At 37.8% G+C, this 23,341-nt stretch overlaps 1 protein-coding gene across 1 annotated transcript in view; it reads left to right on the top strand.

Moving 5' to 3' along the window:
* rg (A kinase anchor protein rugose) overlaps nt 1-23,341 on the top strand; it is a 1,380,990-nt gene that overhangs the window by 559,825 nt on the left and 797,824 nt on the right. The gene's annotated exons all lie outside the window — the stretch shown is intronic.

Here is a 23,341-nt window from a genome sequence, read left to right on the forward strand (position 1 = left end):
GGACAGATATGTTGTTTTGTTCATTGCATTTATGTCTCGACATAAATGCAGTGAACAAAACATTTACTACAAGACTCTAAATACAATTTTTTTTGTCTATTTGAAACAAAAGATTAAACTTCCACAGATCAGAGTTCTTTTGATTCACAATAATGCACATGCTGCACTCCTGCTCAAACTGAAGTCTTCCAGCACCCACCCTATAGTATCAATGTTCCACTTCATGACTTCCATATTTTTCTCCACTTGAAGAGATTTTTAGCATCTCAAAAATTCGTCAGCAGTAATTAGGTCAAAACACAGGCAAACACTGCTGGCAGACTATGTTAATGAGAATATACAAAAACTTGCATCCTGATATGATGAATATCTCAGTGTATGGGAAGAATATGTGAATAAGTGTCTGACACCATGTGTAAACTTGTGACAGTATAGTAATATTTAAGATGTCATTTCATTCATTTACAACCAATCAAAACTTAGTTTCTGGATGCAACTGATATTTTTCACTATTCTTTTCAGAACAAAAATTGGGAAAAACTGTATCTCTGGATCATTAATGTAAAGCCTCTAAATTTGTCACTTTCATTTCAGATTTGTATTTTTTAAATTCAGATTTCAGTTTCTTATTATCATCCAAAATTCATTTTCTTCAGAAATATGCTTATTGACTAATTTTGTAGCTTTATTCAAATCATACATATATATATATGGTCTTTTCATAAAAAGAGAAAAATAAAGTAGTGTGTTCTGAGACTTCAGAGAAAAATCAAATACAGTTAAATAGTGAACAGCATTATTCAGAACATAAAAAAAATAATGTTATGATAAGGAGAACACAGAAAGAAAAGGTAATGAACAGGAACATTATCCTTGCATAGCCTTTCAAGGATTTCTTGGCATTCAAGAATGTATGTGTGCAGCAAGCTAATCTAAGATGGTATGAGGTAGTATATGGTCACTTAAGCAGAATGGAAAAGATTAGCAAAAGAGTTGTTTAATGCCCATTTGGAAGTTAAAAGATTCAGAGGAAGTGCATTAATTCTTGTAGAAAGGCTTATACGTTGGTAACACATAACTATTAAATTATTTAAGGAATTTACAACATATACTGGAATATTAATTAAAAGAAACATTAATGAATACTTCCTATATTTCGGCAATGTCACATTGCCATCTCCATGGGAACATACAAATATGACATGTGCATGCAGGAACTACAAAAAGCAAGTGAGGCAGAGGCTAAGAAATTACTCTTGTTCCTCAAGTCCTAATGGTGCCCCCCCCCTCCTCTTAGTGGGTTATATTGGGTTGTCTTGTCCTTTGGGCTGATGTTCTCATTATGTAAGTCTCCCAAATTTGGGGCAGTCTCATGCACCCAAATTTGTTGAGGTTTGGAATGTTTTTTTAGAGCTGAGGCTGATTTTATGAATAGTCTTTCATACTTGAACTTGCTGTGGTGTATTACTTTGGCTTTCTTCCAACGTATTCTGTGGCAGGCATCCAGAGCATGGTCTGCAAGCTCAGAGTGGCTGTAGGACAGATGTAGGACAGTTGCAAGGGACCTGATATACCACAGGTTGGTCTAGGGGAAGTGGTTGATCTTTGGTAGAGCAATAAGGGATGCCAAATTTTTATATGGTTTGTAACAAGAAGTCAGGTCATATTTTTTAAGGATTTTGGTTCTTTTTTCCGAGGTGCCCCGGATGTAGGAAATGGTAATAGATTTAGTGTAATCTTTATTGTGAAGGGGAGAGGGGGTTGTGGTTTACTGGCTTTAATATTTTTTGGATTTTTTTTGGGGGGGGGGGTTGTAGCCATTGGCTAAGAAAGTATTAAGAATGTGGTTTAGTTCTGTAGTTAGGGCATTGCCATCTGAACAGATTAATTTTGCCCTGTTATATAGTGTTTTAATAACCCCATATTGTTGTGGGGCAGGGGGGAATTGCTGGTGAATGTATCTGCCTGTATGGGTGGGTTTTCTATAAACAGAGAAAACCAAGGATTCATCAAGGCTGGCGAGTGATTAGTGTCTAGGAAAGGGAGGCTGTTTTTTTATCTTTTTCCAAGGTGAACAGGATTCTGGGATTTTTGTTCTTTAAGTGTGTTAAGGAGGAGTGGAATGGGTTTTTGTGGGGCAGAGTTTAAGGCTTTCTCTTCAAAAGTCTCCATAAAGAAGTTGGCCAAGGGTGGGGAAAGTGGCGAACCCATGGCTGTCCTCTCTATCTGTTTGTAGAATTTTCCTTGCCAAACGAAATAGCCTGAGTTCATTGTGAACTGAAATTTGGCTGAGATATCAGGAGGAAATTTGGCTTGGATGAGCTCTAAGGTATCCTTGAGTGGGACATTTGTGAATAGGGAGGAGGCGTCAAAACTGACTATTATGTCAGTATCTTGGAGTGAAAGGTTTTCTATACTGGCTTTGAAGTGGGCTGAGTTTTTTATGTGTGATGGTGTGTTGCCAGTATAGTGTGTGAGCACTTTGGCTAAATGTTTAGCTAATTTATATGTGGGGGAATCAATGCCATCCATTATGGGTCATAATGGCACATTTAGTTTATGTATTTTTGGAAGTCCATATAAATGTGAGGGAGATCTGGAGTTAAACGGTTTTAGTTTGTTGGTAACTTCCACAGGGCAAGAAGTGACCTTCTTAAGGAGCCTATGATGTGTTCTAATTTGAGAGCTGGTAGGATTATATTCAATAGGGAGGTAGGTAGTCCGATATTATTAAGCTTACCTTGTGTAGTCCTTTTGGTTGAGAACCACAGTGGCGTTACCCTTATCCACTTGGGTGACTATTATTTCCTTGTTATTCTTCATTTCTAGTAGAGCTGTATATTCGTCTTTGGATATGTTGGTTTTTGGTGGTCTTGCATTGGTGAGAACACAAGCTACATCCAGTCTTACATTGTTGGCGATATGGTTTGGAAGGTTGCGGATACCACGTTCTATTTGGATCATTATTCCCTCCGCAGGTATTTTTTTAGGAGATAAGGCAAAATTGTGGCCATGTACAAGAGGGGTGAGTGCTTCAGGCTTCAAAACAATGGAAGAGTGGTTGACTACAGTGTTGAGTGGTTGCTGTGGTATGGTGGTAGAGTTCTTTTTCAGGTTATCAAATTTCTTGATGTGCCGACTACGTATTTTTTCAAATTCTTTTGTTGCCAAAGCGCACGAGATGTCATAAAGCATCGTCCAAAGGTCATGGCACAGCATGCTTGAAAGCTCCTCGTCTAGCGCCTGTAAATCCAGAGAGCCTTCTTCACAGAAGGCTCTCTGGATTTATAACCGCGCTAGCTTTGCCCTACTATGAGAACAAATTACTGCTACGCGCATTCTCCTAGCCGACAAAATCTTTGCTGTCACTAGAGGAGGAGCTTTCAAGCATGCTGAACCTTTGGATGATTCTTTATGGTTTCATGTGCTTCGACAACAAATGAATTTGAAAAAATATGTAGTCGGCACATCAAGAAATTTGATAACCTGAAAAAGAACTCTACCTCCATACCACAGCAACCACTCAACACTGTAGTCAACCACTCTTCCATTGTTTTGAAGCCTGTAGCACTCACTGCTCTTGCATGTGGCCACAATTTCGCCTTATCTCCTAAAAAAAAAATACCTTCCAAGGAAATGATGATCCAAATAGAATGTGGTATCTGCAAACTTCCAAACCATATCGGCAACAACGTAAGACTGGATAATAATGTTGGAGCTTTAATGGATTTTTTACAACACTCAGAAAGGATTAAAAAGAATTTAATACTTACTATATTTCATCCTAGTCACTAGGACATCTACGGGGATTACAAAAATAACTAATGTAACATAACACAAATATCATACAATACTAAGCCCAACCACGTGGGTGACACTAAAGTCCTATCTAGGTGGAGCGCCCTCTAAGGGCAGTTGTAGGTGGTCTGGAATATAAAGCAGAATCTCTGGTGATGAGTGTTTCCCAAATTTTCGGAAGCTTAATGCAACCGTATTTATTAAGATTTGGTTGATTTCTAAGAGTGGCTGCTGCTTCTACGAATAGTCTCTCTTTCTTGAATTTGCTGTGATGGAGCATGGTGGTTTTCTTCCATGATACTCTGTGGGTGGTGTCCAAGACATGGTCAGCCAAGCCTGAATGACCATAGTTGTGTTTACAGATGTAAGAATTGTGTTCCTCTAAGTGGATGGATGCTGATCTGCCTGTCTGTCCAAAGTACGCCAGCTTACAGGAACAGGATACTTTGTAAACTCCAGGCAGAGAGAGAGGAGGGAGCTGATCTTTTGTAGAATGGATAAGGGTAGCAAGTTTGCAGTGGGGTTTATATTCTGTGTGTAGGTTGTACTTTTTTAGAATCTTGGCTATTTTTTCGGATGTGCCACGGATGTAGGGTATAGTGATGGCATTTTTAAATTCTTGTTGACGAGAAGGACTGGGAATGGGAGAGGAACTAATTATTTTTTTGATACTGTGATCGCTGTAGCCATTGGAGAGGAAAGTGTTGTGTATGTAGTTAAGCTCAGTAGTGTCAAAAAAATTAGTATCAAAAAAATAATTAGTTCCTCTCCCATTCCCAGTCCTTTTCGTCAACAAGAATTTAAAAATGCCAAACTTGCTACCCTTATCTGTTCTACAAAAGATCAGCTCCCTCCTCTCTCTCTCTGCCTGGAGTTTACAAAAGTACCCTGTTCCTGTAAGCTGGCGTACTTTGGACAGACAGGCAGATCAGCATCCATCCGCTTAGAGGAACACAATTCTTACATCTGTAAACACAACTATGGTCATTCAGGCTTGGCTGACCATGTCTTGGACACCACCCACAGAGTATCATGGAAGAAAACCACCATGCTCCATCACAGCAAATTCAAGAAAGAGAGACTATTCTCAGAAGCAGCAGCAACTCTTAGAAATCAACCAAATCTTAATAAATACGGTTGCATTAAGCTTCCAAAAATTTGGGAAACACTCATCACCAGAGATCCTATTTTATATTCCAGGCCACCTACAACCGCCCTTAGAGGGCACTCCACCTAGATAGGACTTTAGTGTCACCCATGTGGTTGGGCTTATTATTGTATGATATTTGTGTTATGTTACATTAGTTATTTTTGTAATCCCCATAGATGTCCTAGTGACTAGGACGAAATATAGTAAGTATTAAATTCTTTTTAATCCTTTCTGAGTGTTGTAAAAAATCCATTAAACTTCCAACATTATGTCTTCACAGCACTTAAGCCTCTATACAGCAATGTAAGACTGGATGTAGCCGGTGTTCTCACCAAAGCAAGACCACCAAAAGACAACATATCCAAAGACGAATATATAGCTCTACTAGAAATGAAAAAAACAAGGAAATAGTAATCATCAAAGCGGATAAGGGTAACGCCACTGTGGTTCTCAACCAAAAAGACTACACAGGTAAGCTTAATGCTTTATTATTAGATCGTTCTACCTACCTACCTCCCTATTGAATATAATCCTACCAGCTCTGAAATTAGAACACTCCATAGGCTCCTTAAGAAGGTCACTTCTTGCCCTGTGGAAGTTACCAACAAACTAAAACCGTTTAACTCCAGACCCCCCCCCTATTTATATGGACTTCCAAAAATACATAAACTAAATGTGCCATTACATCCCATAGTGGATGGCATTGATCCCCCCCCCCCCCACATAAATTAGCCAAACGTTTATCCAAAGCGCTCGCACACTATACTGGCAACACACCATCACACCTAAAAAACTCAGCCCACTTCAAAGCCAGTATAGAAAACCTTACACTCCAACATAATGACATAATGGTCAGTTTTGACGTCTCCTCCTTATTCACAAATGTCCCACTCAAGGAAACTTTATAGCTCATCCAAGCAAATTTCCTTCTGATATCTCAGCCCTATTTCAGTTCACAATGAACATAGGCTATTTCATTTTGCAAGGAAAATTCTGCAAACAGATAGGGGGATAGCCATGGGTTTACCACTTTCCTACCCATGGTGAACTTCTTTATGGAGACTTTTGAAGAGAAATCCTTAAACTCTGCCCCACAAAAACCCACTATTTGGCTTCGGTATGTGGATGATGTGTTCACTATTTGGCCACATGGCTCAGATACACTCCACTGCTTCTTAACACACTTAAACAACCAACACCCCCGAATCCTGTTCACCTTGGAAAAAGAGTAAAAGAACAGCCTCCCTTTCCTAGACACTAATCACTCGCCAGCCTTAGTGGATCCTTCCTTTTCTCTGTTTATAGAAAACCCACCCATACAAGCAGATACATTCACCAGCAATTCCCCCCCCCCACACACACACACACAACAATATGGGGTTATTAAAACACTATATAACAGGGCAAAATTAATCTGTTCAGGTGACAATGCCCTAACTATGGAACTAAAGCACATCCTTAATACTTTCTTAGCCAATGGCTACAACCTCAAAAAAATCCAAAAAATATTAAAACCAGTAAACCATAACCCCCCCCCACTCCCCCTTCACAATAACGATTACACTAAATCTATCACCATTCCCTATATCTGGGGCACCTTGTAAAAAATAACCAAAATCCTAAAAAATATGACCTGACTTCTTGTTACAAACCATATAAAAAGTTGGCATTCCTCATCTGCTCTACCAAAGACCAACCACTTCCTCTTGACCTACCTGGAGTATACCAGGTCCCTTGAAGCTGTAGACTGTCCTACTTTGGCCAAACAGGCAGGACAACGATTATCAGGATTTCAGGGCACAAGGACTACATCCAGTTTCACCAGTACAGCCACTCAGGACCTGAAGACCATGCTCTGGGTACCTGCCACAGAATACGTTGGAAGAAAGCCAAAGTAATACACCACAGTAAGTTCAAGTATGAAAGACTATTCATAGAATCAGCCTCAGCTCTTAAAAACATTCAAAACCTCAACAAATTTGGGTGCATGAGACTGCCCCAAATTTGGGAGACTTACATAATGAGAACATCAGCCCAAAGGCCAAGACAACCCAATATAACCCAATAAGAGGGGGGGGGGGGGGGGCACCATTAGGACTTGAGGAACAAGAGTAGTTTCTTATCTTCTGCCTCATTTGCTTTTTGTAGTTCCAGCGTGCACGTGTCATATTTGTATGTTCCCATGGAGATGGCAATGTGACATTGCCGAAATATAGGAAGTATTCATTAATGTTTCTTTTAATTAATATTCCAGTATATGTTGCAAATTCCTTAAATAATTTAATTAAATAATCCATTAGAAATTCTTGAGTTTCTGAATTTAGAAATTCTCAATTATCCTACATTAATTAACAGACCCTCTTGAATGTATTAATCTGTCATCAACTGACCTTTCACTTATCCAGCCAACGAATCGATTTCCTAGTGAAGTTGGGCAGTTGAGGGATTGCTGTACTACCATATTCTGTATACCCCTTGAGGATACATCATTTCCAATATTAGGAATTAATGATAAGCAGATTATGGTAGAATATTACTAGTTAATTCTTCTAGGATTCTTTGATGTGAGAAATCCAGTATTTGTTCTTGATTTAAATCAGAAATATAGAATGAATCTGATATTCTTTTGGAGAGCCTTGAACAGATTGGCATTGTGAGTGGAAGAGAATACACACTAGTTGACTGCCAAGTGTAAATAGACTTCTGCATTTTGATATTGCAATATTGCACTGCCATAAATTTAGTTAAATTTGTAAAGGTGACTGTAAATAAGATGTTTATAACTAGAATGGTAACATTTTAAATATATATTGATATTTGAAATCTTTTGGACTAAATAGCTCAAGCGATCATCAATAATTACAGGCTAAACTTCAGTTTACAAATTATTATTATTATTCTTTTTATACTCATCAAAGGAGGCCTTAAATGTCATGCCAAGGCACTAATCAACATTCTCACAGTCTCTATCATATATTGCTTTAAACTCATTCACAGTCATGGCACTCACAACAGAATCTCGCAACTTTTCCACTTGTTCGCAACTCTCCATCCAAAAAATCTAGTGTTAATAGCCCTGCTAATTACATTTTTGTTCAGTTTCAATGATGGCCCTAGTTATCCCACCACCAAACCTGTTCTGAAAAGTTTCTTCTGTATTAATTCTGTATAAAAAACCTTCAGTAACTTGTATATGTCAATCCTATAACTCCCCACCCCCTTTCTGCCTGTCAACCAATTTCTTAAATCTTCAGCCTGTCTTCATAATGTTCATTCCATAAACCTGCCTACCATCTTGGTTGCATGCTTCTAGATTATCTCCTCCTCATCCCCAAGACACCAAGGTGACCAAAGCTGTCTGCAGTAGTCAAGATGAGGTCTTACCAAAGGCTTTGTAAAGAGGTATAATAACTTGCTTGTCTCTGCTCATCATGGTATTCTTCAGTAACCAAGTAATCTGATGGGCTACTTTAGCCACTTTTGCAATGTGCCATCTAAACTTTAACTCCCCACCCACTAACATTCCCAAATCTCTTTAAATTTCCTGGAGTACAGTTCCATCAATGTGGTACACAGCTGGTAATCTTTTCACCCCGAAATGCATAACCTTACACTTTGCCACATTAATCTGAATTGTGTGACAAGCAGTTAGCAATTTTATGTAGTGCATAAAAATTTTGCATATTTGATACCTAGTTGGTATTTTACTTGCATGGATTATACACAAAGCAAATTATTGTTGTTCCAATAAAACAGCTTGTTTCACTTGAGTATTTTTATACCTTTTTCTTGTAAAAATTATTTGGTTTAGGTATGCGAGAAATTGTAATCTAGCAATTTTGTAAATTTAATTTTTTTTTACAGGTAATATCATGACTGAACCCATGAAGAAATATGCACAATCTATACATTAATGACATCAAGCAGGGTCTATCATCAGATTTGCAATTATTTGCTGATGATGCAAAGATAGGCAGGGCAATCAGGGATGCTACTGATATTCAGCAATTACAAAATGATTTGAATAGACTGGAAATCTGGGCAAACAAAAATGGCTGTCAGGTTATGCTACAAGAAACTGAAGAGGAAAGGGAATCTTGGTGTATTGGTGGATAAGAATTTAAAGTTCAAAGGTCACATAGCAAAAGTTGCAACTACAACTCAGAGGATAATTGCTACGCTGAAGCGAACCTTGACATGTAAGGATAAGGAAGTAATTTTGCCTCTTTATAAGGCTTTGATAAGACCACACTTAAATTACTGTGCGCAGATTTGGTCTCCTTGGTTCCAAGGGGATAAAGAAGCTTTGGAAAGGATGCAAAGAAGAATTACAAAGATTATATCTGGATTATGGGATTTAGATTATGAGGAAAGATTGCAAGTATGTGGGTTACAAACTCTGGTTAACAGGAGAAAGAGAGGTGATATGATAGAGGTCTATAAACTTTTGAATGGGTGTTATAGCATTTCAACTGATAAAATTTTTCATTATATGGAAGGTGGGGAGAGAACATGAGGGCATCCATGGAAGTTAAATTTATTTGCAGTCAAGAAAGGGGTAAGCGTTAGGTTTTTCTCCCATAGAGCAGTGAGTGGAATAATTTGCCCTTATGGGTAGTGAGTGCATCTAGTAAGGGTAGGTATGATAGCTGGGTTGGGTAATTTACAGCCTCCCTCGATGAGTCCTTGACTCCGTGGAGGTCTCAGATAATAATAATATAATATTGAATATTTCAAATACGGCTTTATTCAGTCGCCTACAAACAAAACATTACTAATGTGCCTGATTTGCCAAAAAGTTTGACAAAAGTTCATGCCAATAAAAAAGATAAGGATTTATTGTATTTTTAAGCACTTAAAAAAATTTTTTTCAAACAACACCAACATTGGTCGGTATGTTTTCAGCAGCATCCAAACTAGATAATGATGGGTTGTGTGCCTCTTACAACATTTCCTTACTCATTGCTAAATCGGGAAAACTGCATCATGTTAGTGAAGAACTAATCCTACCAGCTGTTAGTGAGGTCATACGCTGTACTGCACAAGGCAGCCTCTGATATTATCAAAAAAATTCCTTTGAGCAATAATACAGTGCAACAAAGAATTGATAAAATTGCCCAGAATGTTGAAGACTCATTATGTGAGTATGTAAAAAACCGAGTTCCCTCTACAACTTCATGAGTCTACTTTACCAGGAAATGAATTTTAGCATATGTGATACATAAAAGAAGAAAACATTTTCCAAGAATTATTATTTGCGATGGTAGGGTGCTATTGCAGTTTTATTGCATGTTTCAAAGAGGCAGTGCCACATGTATTCACTGTAATCTGTGCGATTCATCGTCAACATTTAGTTGCCAAATACCTGAGTGATCACCTATACAGGTCAGAAGTTACATTACATTATGTAATTATAGCAGTCAACAAAATCAAAGGGGTGCTTAAGGGTCAAAGCGTTATAACTGAGAGGAGACCTTCACATAGCCTTTAAAGGAATGCGGAGAACCGACCAGGGCTTCTGACCTAATGTCCAATCCTCACCTTCTCATGGTGCACCCTATTAGGTATCTACCTGGATACTGAATGAACAAGGATGGGCTGGTAATTTCGGATTTAGCCAAGAAAATTGTATTATTATTGGCTTAAACCAAAATACAAAAATGATGGTACAACATGACAGAATTCCATGCCGGCTGGGGCATCGCCCAGTTAAACAAGGCCTCGTTGTTTTCGCCAGGGTACCAGGGCAAACAGCGAAAAGTCAGCTACTGGAACAAATCTGAAAACACACCTCAACTCAACATCACCAGAGTTAAAAAACAGTACTATCAACATAAGAAGCCTGAATGGCAAAGAAATGGAGCTAGCTGAGGAATTAGATAAGTATCGGATTGACATAATAGGGGTGACTGAAACAAAAAAGACAAAAACTGGTAAGATCTTTCTAAGCAATAAATACAAAATGTTATATTCAGGCAATACTATCAAGGAAAAGAAGGAGTAGCCATAGTTGAAAGTTTATTTTTCACTTGGTTCGAATATAATAAATTTAGTTTAATCCTTTATCCAAGTGTGAGCAAACAAAGTTTGCACCTTAAAGTATCTTCAGGACTTCAAGGAGTCGCTCTGGTGGTACAACACCAGAGCGACTCCTTGCAAAGGTGGAGCAAGCTACCAACACTCCTATCTCAGTATCTCCCATAATGCAAAACACATCTCCTTGCGGATATGTCTAATGTTATGCATTAAGGGAAGGGCCACTACCCAGGCTAGTTTCGACCTTTATTGAGGTCTCTTCAGTGGGAGCCAAGCCCAAGTGGAGATACCAGTCCGAAGCATTAGCAAAGTCATCTCTACCTATAGGAGTTGCCAATTGGTATGCCACCTTTTTAATAAATTACTCTGGATTTAGAGGAAGATGTTGAAAGTTTATTTTTCACTTGGTTAATTCAACACTAAATACAAAGCTAATCTTCTTGAATGGCAGGCAGTCTCAAGTAGAGTGATGTGGACAGATATAAGAATGGGGAACTGGACAATGAGACTTATTTGTGCCTATGGTCCCACAGAAGGTTCTACTAAGGTAGAAGTGGAGGAATTTTTTGAGGCTTTAGATAAAGCAAATGACACAATGAAAAAGGAAAAGTTGGTCCTTGTTGGGAGATCTAAATACCAGAGTAGGAAATGATTGTCAGACATATAAAAATATTTTCGGAAAATTTGGAGAAAAGAGCAGAGCTAATAATAATAATGGCAAATACCTGTTGGATTTCTGCTCAGGGCATGGACTGTGTTATATCGATGTTTCTTCTATAGGTTTATGCTTAATCTGTTGTTTACTTAAATCTATCCTTTCTTACCTAACACCTTATACAATCAAATCCTACCGACTGCTCTATTGTTAAATATTTATCTTTTGTGATTTATTCTCTTTATTCACTTACTTTAATCTTATTCTTATATCTAGGATTGTTTCCTCTTCGGATACTGGTAAATTTATATTTTGCTGTGCCAGCCAGTATTCTATAGTAGAAAAGATCTTTACTCAGAGAGACAATACTAGATTCTTAGCTTTCTTACACAATATCTTATTTAAACTGCCGTATAGATTCAGTTGATTGCAGTCGTGACCTAAATCTATTATTATATTCACTCTCTAAATCCTTCCCGCCAAAACAGGATCTATTTTTATAAGTGGTAAGTTGGAATCATAATCAGGCATGACTCAGGTTCAGGTAAATATGACATGTTTATTGGAATATCTAAAAACAATACAAATTCATACACTCAATTATGCTCAGTACTAAATAAAACTCAAACTAAGAGATTAACACATTCTAAACTAATTAAATCTTATAAGGCATGCTAAACACAGTAACTGCACATTGGGATAGATAGCAAATGATATGAAGTTAAGCTAAATACCTTTCAGTAGTATTACTCGCAAGAGAAAACTAACAAAAAGAGTTCGTGCAAGCTCCTGATAAGATAAGTATTATTTTCAGTTATCGTTGATAAAATTAGTTAATATTGCATAGCTTTGTTTGCCTTGCATATTTTAGTGCGTCCGTTTGTGTGTTTTTGGTGTGTATAACTTATTATTTGATAAAACACGTTGCAATAATTATGGCACCTGTACGAAGGAAAATGGCGGCCAGTAATGATGGTTCGCCATCGTTATCAAAGAACAGTAGTATAAAAGAAATGAGTCAGTGTACTAGCTGTGAAATGTACGCTTTACGGAGTGCAGTCGGAATGTAGATAGATGATAATAAAGGATTGAATGTGTGTAGAAAATGTAGGGAGAATGAGGAATTGAAGTGTATTTCGGATCGTGAGTGTGATATTTTTGTCAACCTTCAGAATGAAGAAAATAGCGATATGACAAGAAACGGCAAGGTTGTACATGAGAATTATGAGAGTGTGAATGTAGAAAGTGTGAATGATAGTATTAATGGTTTCTCAGAGAATAAAAAAGATGACATAGATGCATTGAATGAGATCGCATTGTTGAATGGTGCGATAGAAAGGGCAAAACAGCAGCTAGAGTGCATGAACAAAAGTCGACTGAATGAACCAACCAATAATAAAAGGTATGACAGGAAAAATAGGCATATGAATGTGAACATGAACAAAATGAAGGATAGAGTGCTGTATGGAGACTCGTTAGTACGAGGTGTGTTAGTAGAGGATTTGACAAAATCGTACCAACATGGTGCGACCATAAAGGATGTAACTGAATCTATTAGCGAGCAAAAGGAAAGGGTGAAAGAAATGATTGTTGTGGCAGGTACGAATGATTTGAAAGGAGATAAAATGGAAATGATAGCAGACCTGAATGAATTGTTTGAGGTAGCAAAAGAAAAGAGTGAGAGAGTTAGAATGATTAGTCTTTTGCCACGGTATGACAGTGAAATGTTTAAAAGGAGGGCCATAATTGCGAATGACTTTATGCGTGGGTTATGTATGACGAGTGGTGTGGAATTTGTGGACGTGTGGAGTGAGTTTGATGGGCGAAAGGATCTATATAAGATGGATGGCTTGCATTTGAATGGTTATGGTGTAAGAAGACTTGAGAAAGTGTTGCTGAATGTAGTGGATGTGCAAATTCAGGGAAACTAGATTCGTTAAGGGGCGGGGGAGTAGATATATAGTCCTTAGGGAGGCAGTTGAATGTAAGAATGAATATAATACGCTAGAGCAAATAAGGACAACAAACCAGAGTGGGATAGTTAATATATGGCATCAAGGTAGGGTTGGGGCTAATGGGGATCTTAAATTCATGTACACTAATACTAGGAGTATTAGGAACAAGAAGGAAGAGTTTTTGGCCATGGTTGGCACTTCCAGACCACAGGTTATTGGTATTAGTGAAACATGGCTGACTGTAGATGATATAGCTAGTGGGATTGAATGTGATGGGTACAGTATGTTCAGGAATGACAGAGAGAATAAAATGGGGGGAGAAGTATTGTTGATGATAGCTGATGAGCTACAGCCAAGGAGAATAGAAGTTGAATTGCAGGATAGAGAAAAGAGCACATTTGAGGCCATTTGGTGTGAGATTGTGGCTAGCAGAACTAAATATACAATTGAGTGCTGCTATAGACCAGGTGATGGAAAAGATGGTGGTGACAGTATGCACAAGCAAATAGAAGAAATGAGTGGAAGGAGGGTGATTATTATGGGAGATTTCAACTATGGTCGCATTGATTGGAGTGAGGAGAGGACACACGGGAGGAAGGAATTGGATTTTATGCGGTTATTAAGGGATAACTATCTGCGACAGCATGTAATGGAAAATACTAGGGGTCAGAGAGTGCTTGACCTAGTAATTACATCTGAGGATTTGGCTGTAACAAATATGACCACATTGCCACCAATCGGTGAGAGTGATCATAGGGTCTTGACTTGGCAGGTGGCTAAAGGTGTAGAATTTTCAATTAAGACAGGGTACATGTGGAATTATCGGGCTGGAAAGTATGACAAGCTTAGGAGTTTGATTGGCTCAGTGCCATGGCATGTACAACTGCAAGGACTAGAAGTTGATAGTGCATGGGAGGTGGTTAAGTGCTTGCATGAAGCAGTGGCTGACTGTATACCTAGATTCCGAATAATAAATCAAGTAGGGGTTAAATGGATGAATAAAACCATTAAGCTTGAGCTGAAAAAAAGAAACAACTATGGAGGGAATTTAAGGAGAAAGGTGACCGGCAGGCACATGAACGGTTTAAAGCGCAGGCCAGAAGGGTGACGAGTGTGGTAAGAAAAGCAAAAAAGGATTACGAAAGAACATTGGCCATGCGGGCTAAAGAGAATCCTAAACAGTTTTTTAGATATGTAGCAAGTAAAAGGAAAAATGTACATGGCAGAATGATTTTAAAGAATGCCGATGGTAGGGAGGTAACTGAATCAGTTGAGATAGCTGAGTTACTGAGTGAGCACTTTGAAAGAATATATCATCCAGGTGGTGACATTGCAGAAAAACGAATAAACCAGTAGATTATACGGGAATTGTGGTGAATGAAGTGGAGGTGAGTAGCCTATTGCATAACCTCAATGTCAATACATCTGTGGGGTTGGATGGTATACCAGCTCATGTAGTACGAGAAGCAGCTAATGAATTGTCAGTACCCTTGACCATTTTGTTTAATTTGAGTCTCGGGTCTGGGTTAGTCCTGAGCAGGTGGAAGGTGGTTCCAAGACCGCTGTTGTAAATTACCGACCGATTAGCATGTCAGGAATCATTGTCAAGGTCTTAGAGAAATTAGTCTAGAAAAGAATACAAGATTGGATAGATGAAAATGGGATATTGTATGGGGGACAGCATGGTTTTGTGAAGGGTAGATCATGCCTCAGTAACTTGCTCACGTTTTATAACACAGTGACAGCTGAACTGGATAGGGGTAATGGGTTTACAGTGATACTACTGGACCTTGCCAAGGCCTTTGACAGGATACCACATGGAACCCTAATCAGTAAACTGGAGCAGATGGGGATAGATATAGGGTTGGTAAGATGGATAGGAGGGTGGTTGAAGGAGAGATACCAGAGAGTGGTTTATTCAGGAGTGGAGTCAAAAAGATGTTTTGTGACTAGTGGAGTGCCGCAGGGCTCTGTTCTTGGACCACTGCTTTTCAATTTGTTCATCAATGATGTTGGAAAGGATTTGAGAGGAAGTGTTCACTTGTTTGCTGATGATGCAAAGTTGGGTAGAGCAATTGTGAGTGCACAGGATGTCAAAATTTTACAGGATGATTTGGATAGTTTGGAGCACTGGGCTAGGAAAAATGGATGTCAGTTTAATGTGGCAAAGTGTAAGGTTATGCACTTTGGGGTGAAAAGAATAGCAGCAGTATATCGCATAGGTGGAACCGTACTCCACGAGATTGATGAGGCGAGGGATTTGGGAGTACTGGTGGATAGGGAGTTGAAGTTTAGGGGGAACATTGCAAAAGTAACTAAAACAGCTCACCAAATCACTTGGCTTATGAAAAATACTTTAACATGCAGAGAGAAGCAAGTTGTTGTTCCTCTGTATTGAGCCTTGATAAGACCCCATCTGGACTTCTGTGCCCAGTTATGGGCACCAGGGTTTCTTCGTGATGGGGAGGAAGTGGAGAGGGTCCAGAGACGAGTGACCAAGATGATAGCAGGTCTGTGGAATGAACCTTATGAGAATAGGTTGAGGATTTGTGGGTTGCAGAAATTGGACGATAGGCGAAGGAGGGGTGATATGATTGAGACATTCAAATTACTGAAGGGTTTCTATAAGATTGATCCAGAAAATATTTTTGAAAATATGTCTGGTGGTGGGAGGACTAGCGGCCATGCATGGAAGCTGGGCAAGAGCGTGGTTGACAAGGGTGTTAGAGCTAGGTTTTTTACTTGGAGAGTGGTGAATGAGTGGAATAAGCTTCCAGAGTCTGTTGTGGGTGCTACGACCGTGAATGAGTTCAAGGCAAGATATGATAGATACTGTGTGAATGTTGAATAGTTGTTCCAGACATGATGTTAGGGCCTCCCTCGATGAGTCTGTCGACTCCTTGGAGTTTCCCGGAACAATAACAATAATAATAATAATAATAATAACAATAACATTCTAATGTTACTGAGATACTGAATTCTACTATTCTTATCGCATCAAGTTAATCCTATCTCATACAAAATTACAAAAGATCTCTTCCAAACAATTCTTCTTACTCTCAAAGGAGGTTAACTTTCTAAATAGAGACTGCCCACAGAATTCTTTAGAATGCAGTCCTTAATTTCACATTCGTAAACAATCTTCTCTCTCTCTCTTCTATTGAACTTTCACACAAAATTAGAGTAATTGCACCTTACCGAGCTCTTTCAGCATCGTTCTGCACCATGTGTATGTCTCAATTCTTCTCATATATTGGCTGTCCATACGGCAATGTAGGGGTTACGCTGTCTTCATTCCTTCTGCCGAAGACCGACTCAAATCTTTACATTTCAGGAACAACTCAATGGAACTTTTCAGCGACAGCTTGATTCTGCTAGGACTGGAATTTTTACCTTCAGCTTTGCATAGAATCCTACTTCATTTTAAGAACGCTCGCAGCCCAACATCTTATCACACACTTCACCCCCCCCCCCCCCCTTACACGAAACTGCCCGCTAACTTTCAAACCACCAAACAGGAAAACGTTACGAGCACAGAGAGTCTTCTGATCCGGGCTCAACCCCTTATATTCTTCTATATAGCGCCCTCTTTTCTCAGTCCCCTTTTTGCACACGGCCCTTATCTTTTTGCCACTTTGAGTTCATCCTTCGCTTTTACGACGCGGTTATAATTGGATTCACAGAATACATGGCAACGTAATTTTCCAAGTAAGCTATAGCCGCTAGCGTTACGCTGTACACGTGTAGCTTTATGCCTTCCAGGAATTATTACTTAGCAACTTTTTAGATGACTCACAGTAAATTTTACATAGCTGAAGTGAAGCTTAAATTTAAATCAGATTATCTCTCCTTTTAGACATACTTAAAAATGAAATCTTAATATAATCACATCAGCTTAAATATAAGGCACTTTAATTAAAGAATACAAATTTTACATAAAGTGAAGAAGTTACACTTTTAATTACAACTGATGTACAGGTATTTCTCTTAGCCAGCAAGTTTTATATGTTAGACCCTAAATGAATGATTTCTTTCTAAGATTCCTTCATTTAGGATCTAACAACTGGTTATTACTAACACCATGTTCCAACATAAAAATGTACACAAATTCACATGGAGAGAAGAGGCAAGGAATAAGAAAAGTTTCAGTGACTATGTTATTGTTGATAGTGATGTTTTCCCACTGGTGCAGAACACCAGAGTGTACAGAGGATTTGAAATTGGAAGTATTCACTATTTAGTCTTCAGCAGGATAAAATTGAATTTCATATTGAAAAGAATAACATCTAAGAAAGTTTTAAAGAGAATAAAAGTTAAGCAGCTCTCAGATGTGTACTGGAGACTAAAATACACAAAGATTATTGAAGAAAAAATGAAAGAGTTTGAGAACAGGAACCAAACCTTAAAGATTCAGTGGCAAGCCCTGAAGAAAACATTGATTGATTCAGCCAGAGAGTCAGTCATGTGGTGAGGTTGTCTATAAGAATAGAAAAATCAGACCTCCATGTTGGACACAAGAATTTAAAGAGACAGTGAAGGAAAAGAAGAAATCATATCAAAAGTTCCTGGCAAATAAATCAGTTTGTGCTCTTAGAGAATAAAGAGACAAATGTAAAAAAGCTAAACAGTGTATAAAACTAGCTAAACAAAAGTCATGGGAAGACTTTGGTAGAACATAGAAAATAAATATCAAGAAGGTGGCAAAATATTCTGGAATTTGTTGAAGAAGCTTAGGAATGGAGGAAAGAGTGCTGTAAGAGGAATTAGAGATTTTATCATCATGAAAACTGACATGAAAATGTCGTAACATGAAAACTGGAGAAAAAGATATCCTTGAAGTATGGAGTTCTTCGGAAAATTGCTAAATGAAACAAGCAGTGATAGCACTGTGGTAAAAAAAACACTCAGCAGGCATACATTCAGGAATACATATCCATACTTGAAATAGAAAAAGCCACCAAAGGCTTGAAATGTGGAAATGGAAAAGCAGGAGGAATAGTGAGATGATATTAGACTAGAAATGCTGAAGTATGGAGGTATGAAGTATGGAGGTCTTTCAGTGGCTGCACTGCATAGTTTAGAAGGCCTGGACAGAGGGACGAATTCCCTATGATTGGAGTAGAGCTCTCATTGTACCCATATATAAAAAGGGAAAAACTGAATGTGAGAATTACAGAGGTATTTCCCTACTCAGTGTTCCTGATAAGATTTATGTATTCTTGAGAAATGGTTGAGAAGGATTCTGGAAGAAATGCTTGCTGAGGAACAAGCTGGAATCAGGCCAAATAGAGGCTGTCAGGATCAGATCTTCACTTTACGATAAATAGTTGAGAGATCATGGGAATATAAGAGATATCTGTATTTAAGTTTTGTCGATCTGGAAAATGCATATGTCAAGGTGCCAAGAGAGAAGCTATTCAATATGCTACAGTTATATGGTGTCAATGGGGCATTATATCAAGAAATACTTAGTCTTTATTTGAGTTGTAAGTCAGCAGTTAGAATTGAAGGAAGTACAGGAAGATGGTTTAATGTTAAATCTGGTGTCAGACAAGGATGTACATTATCCTCTCTGTTATTCATTATCTATATGGATCACATTATGAAGGAATGTGGTATTAAACATGATATCAAAATTGGAGATGTTAATGTAAGCTCTTTGCTTTATGCAGACGATGTTATACTTCTAAATAAATCCGCTACAAGTCTGCAAGAATCCCTGATTAAATTGAATAACTGTTGTGATAGATATGGTATGAAGGTCAGCACAAGACAAAGATAATGAAAATAGGCAGACATATTGAAAATGTCAACTGCGTTATGAACGGAGAACCTGTGGAACAAGTAAAACATTTCAGCTTCTTAGGCATGATTTTTAGTGAAGATGGTAAATTAAATATAGAAATAACAACAGAATCAACAAAGCTATGAAGTCAACTGAATAAATTCATATGGAATAAGAGGGAAATTAGTCGGAACATTAAATTAACTGTGTACAAGACAGTGTTCAAACCAATTTTATCTTATGGATCTGGGAGCTGGGTCAGAGGTAAAACACTTGACCAAAGACTGGAGACCGCAGGTATGAGAGTCCTGAGAAAGATTGGCGCATGAACAGATGGCATCAATGGCAATATCATATTAAAAATGAGGATATTAGGAAAGAACTTGACATTGTCAGCATCCTGGAATGCGTTGGCAGATCTAATCTCATTTGGTATGGTCACTTATATAGAATGGGCAAGGAAAGATTAGCAAAACAAGTGTTCTCTGCCAGGTTGGCTGGTAAACGACTCACAGGACGACCATGATATAGGTGGATTGATACGGTAAAAAGTGCCTTAGATGATAGAAATATAAGATCTGATAATGTTGGAGTCTTGATGACAGACTGATCTGGAGGAAAATTGTAGATAGGAAGTTAGTAATGATGTAAATTTTTCATGTATTACTATCATATCCTGTACACCTCCTTGAGGGTACATGCCAGGAATTTGATGATTATGAACAAAATCAATAGTCATTCTTTGAATGACAGATTGTTTGGAAACTTTGTAATGTAAAACGATTAAGAATTCAGTCGCTTGCTGCTCCAGACAAAAGTTCGTTAGCTATCAAAGCCTATTTAAATTGATTTTATAAGCTCTTGGACTCAGTGGTATAGTTTTTAGAAAACAGAGATGATTCTTTACTGGCAAACTGTATTAATTTCAAAAGTGACATAGCTTATTTGACTGATTTGTTTAACAAATTTAATGAAACAAACCTACATCTCCAAGCAGATGATCTGAATTTAATAAAAACATAGCATTTATGTCAAAACTTTTCCTGTATAAATGAAACTTAGGATGAGGAGAATTCATCCAGTTTCCAAATCTATCAACAGTGGAAAAATGTGATGAAGACATGCTCAGCTATTGTCAGCACTTGGAGGCTCTCCATTGTGATTTCAACTGAAGATTTAAAGATAATCTTGAAATAAAAATACCCGATTGGGTTTTTGATTGATTTTAGAAGTTACAACAAATGAGGATTTGAAATTAAAATTCAAAAATGGGTACCAGCAGTTTTGGTTGCAAAAGCAGATGCTCATGCTTTATCCTAGATTGTGGGCTGTAGTTAATCTCATTTCTATCATCATGTTTAGTGAAATGTTGGTTCAGTGTGGTCAGAAATCTTTTAACTAAAAAAAAAACTGACTGCAAATAGCTGATCTCAGTGATTTAAGAATGCTGCTGACAAATATAGATCCAAATATCAGTAATTTGGGAGCAGTAGCAGCACACCAAGCTGATCCTTCTCATTAGGATTGTTTTTAATATTACTGATAGTTATTTACTATTTATTGTACTATTTTTATATACAGTTGCACCCCCGAGTTATGTAAAACATGACTTACACAAATTCAGAGTTACGTAATAAATCTACTATCGCATATTAACACATTTGTGGCTTTGCGCAGGTGCATCTTTGACAGCCTTATTGCAGTACGGTAGTAGATGTCTCACCCTGTTAGCTCAGTCACTTGTTATCACTGCTAGTTTCTTTGTTTTTTTTATCCCTAAAATGAAATGCAAAACCAAATGTGCTGGTAATAAATCTAAAAAACAAAGATGTGCAATTATTTAAAAGAAAAGTTTAAATAATTCATATGTATGAAGGTAGGAAAATTCTGTTAACAATATCTCAGGGAAATAAATCATTCACTGTCGAAATAAAATTTCAACAGTGAATACAATAGTGAAGGATAAAGTTCACATTGTTGAAAGAATAAAAGGTGCAGTAACGTTGAAGGGCACAATTATTACCAAGAAGAGGTTGGGCCTTGACGTAAGTATGCTGCCCATAATCTGGAAATCCAAGCAAGGCTTGGGTTACATGTGCACTGTTTGGAGACTGGTTCAATAACCACTTCGTTCACCAGGTGAAGGAATATTGTGCTGAGAAAGGAATCTCGTTTAAAGTGCTTCTCCTCCTGGACAGTGTCCCTGGTCACCCAGAAGAGTTGGGTGACTTTCATCCTGACGTAAAAGTTGTTTACCTTCCTCCTAGAATTACCTCACTATTGCAACCTATGGATCTAGGCATTATTGCAACCTTTAAAGCCTACTGTGTGTGTGTGTGGTGCAAGTTTGCCCAAGCAATCAAGGCTATTGATAGTGGTAAGGGCATTACTCTATGTGATTTCTGGAAGAACTATAATATCCTTGACGCTATCAAAAACATTGGGGTCGGATGAAATCAAACAGATAACAGCAGTTCTGTGTGTGGTGCAAGTTTTCCCAAGCAATCAAGGCCATTGATAGTGGTAAGGGCATTACTCTACGTGATTTCTGGAAGAACTATAATATCCTTGATGCTATCAAAACATCGGGGTGGGATGAAATCAAGCAGACAGCAATGAGCTCTGTGTAGAAGAAACTCTTCCCAGAAATGGCCCATAATTTTAAGCGTTTAATGGAAGGAGAGAAAACTATGACTAATACAGGTGCTGAGTTGACACAAGAATTACAGCAGGTGACAGAGACGTGTGTGCAACTAGCACAGCAGTTAGAGCTTGATGTCACCACTTCTCTAACTGGCACAGCAGTTAGAGAAGTGGTGACATCAACGGTGACATTAACGAGCTTCTTTTGAGTCATGAAGAAGAACTAACTAATGATGACCTGATTCAGTTGGAGGCATTTCGAAATTCTGAAGAAAATACTAAGTCGATTGAACCGCCAGACATAAAGAAATTTACAACGAAGAGACTAGCCGAGTTTTTAACTTGATAGAAATGGCGTTTACAAAATTAAAATCGATGGATTCGAACACTGAGTGGTTCGAAAATGTTAGCCCCAGTATCTATTATCCGATATGTCTAGCTAAAGGCCATCTACGAGGACAAGAAGCGTATGACCACACAATCTACTCTAGACATGTTTGTGAGATGCCATTCACAACAAAGTCGAGATGACAACTCAGACGACCCCGACTACCCGTCAGCCTTCAACATTGAAAGGGGTAAAACTTTTCTTGCAGAACAGCATTCCTTAGAACAGCCAACTTAGCCATCATAAGACATTTTTTTATTTGAAAAGTGAATATTTCAGTTTGTTTTTATATTATTTTATATTATGCATTTTTCATACTTTCATATTTACAGTATGTATATTATTCAAATACAATTGATAATTTTTTTTATAATTGAATTTTTTTAATCACTCCAAAAAATGGAAAATATCTGATTAATGGTAAAAAAAAAAATTAATGTAAGACAGCAGTATGAATAGCCGTTGAACATTTTATTGTATGTATGTAATTTACAAATTCGACTTGCATAAAATTCGAGGTTTACTTAAAGGTTTACGGAGCGCATTACTTACGTAACTCGGGGTGTAACTGTATGTGCAATTTATGTTTGGTTTCTTAATTTTAATAGCGTTATTAAATTTTCAGCTCCAACTTCTCCTATGTTTATATGCAATTTATGTTTCTTTTGTTGATGTCAATAAATAGTTTTAAAATTTCAGTTCCAAGGTATCTTATTTCCAAACTTCAAAAATCTCTACTAGATACGTAATAAACTGCAAATTTGTTTCTGTCTATCTGTTTGTTTGCTTAAAACTTGAGAACTGTTGATCTGATTTTGATACAGGATGGGGGGGGATAAATTTTTTTTGGGAAAAGGGAAAGGTAAGTCAAATAAATTTGGGAACCACTGCTCTACAGAATGAGTGCAGATTTATTATCCCTGCTTTATCT

Source organism: Typopeltis vanoorti, chromosome 5 (genome assembly GCF_054136105.1).
Source record: "Typopeltis vanoorti isolate ZY-2024b chromosome 5, IOZ_Tvanoo_1.0, whole genome shotgun sequence".
Taxonomy (NCBI): Eukaryota; Metazoa; Arthropoda; class Arachnida; order Uropygi; family Thelyphonidae; genus Typopeltis; species Typopeltis vanoorti.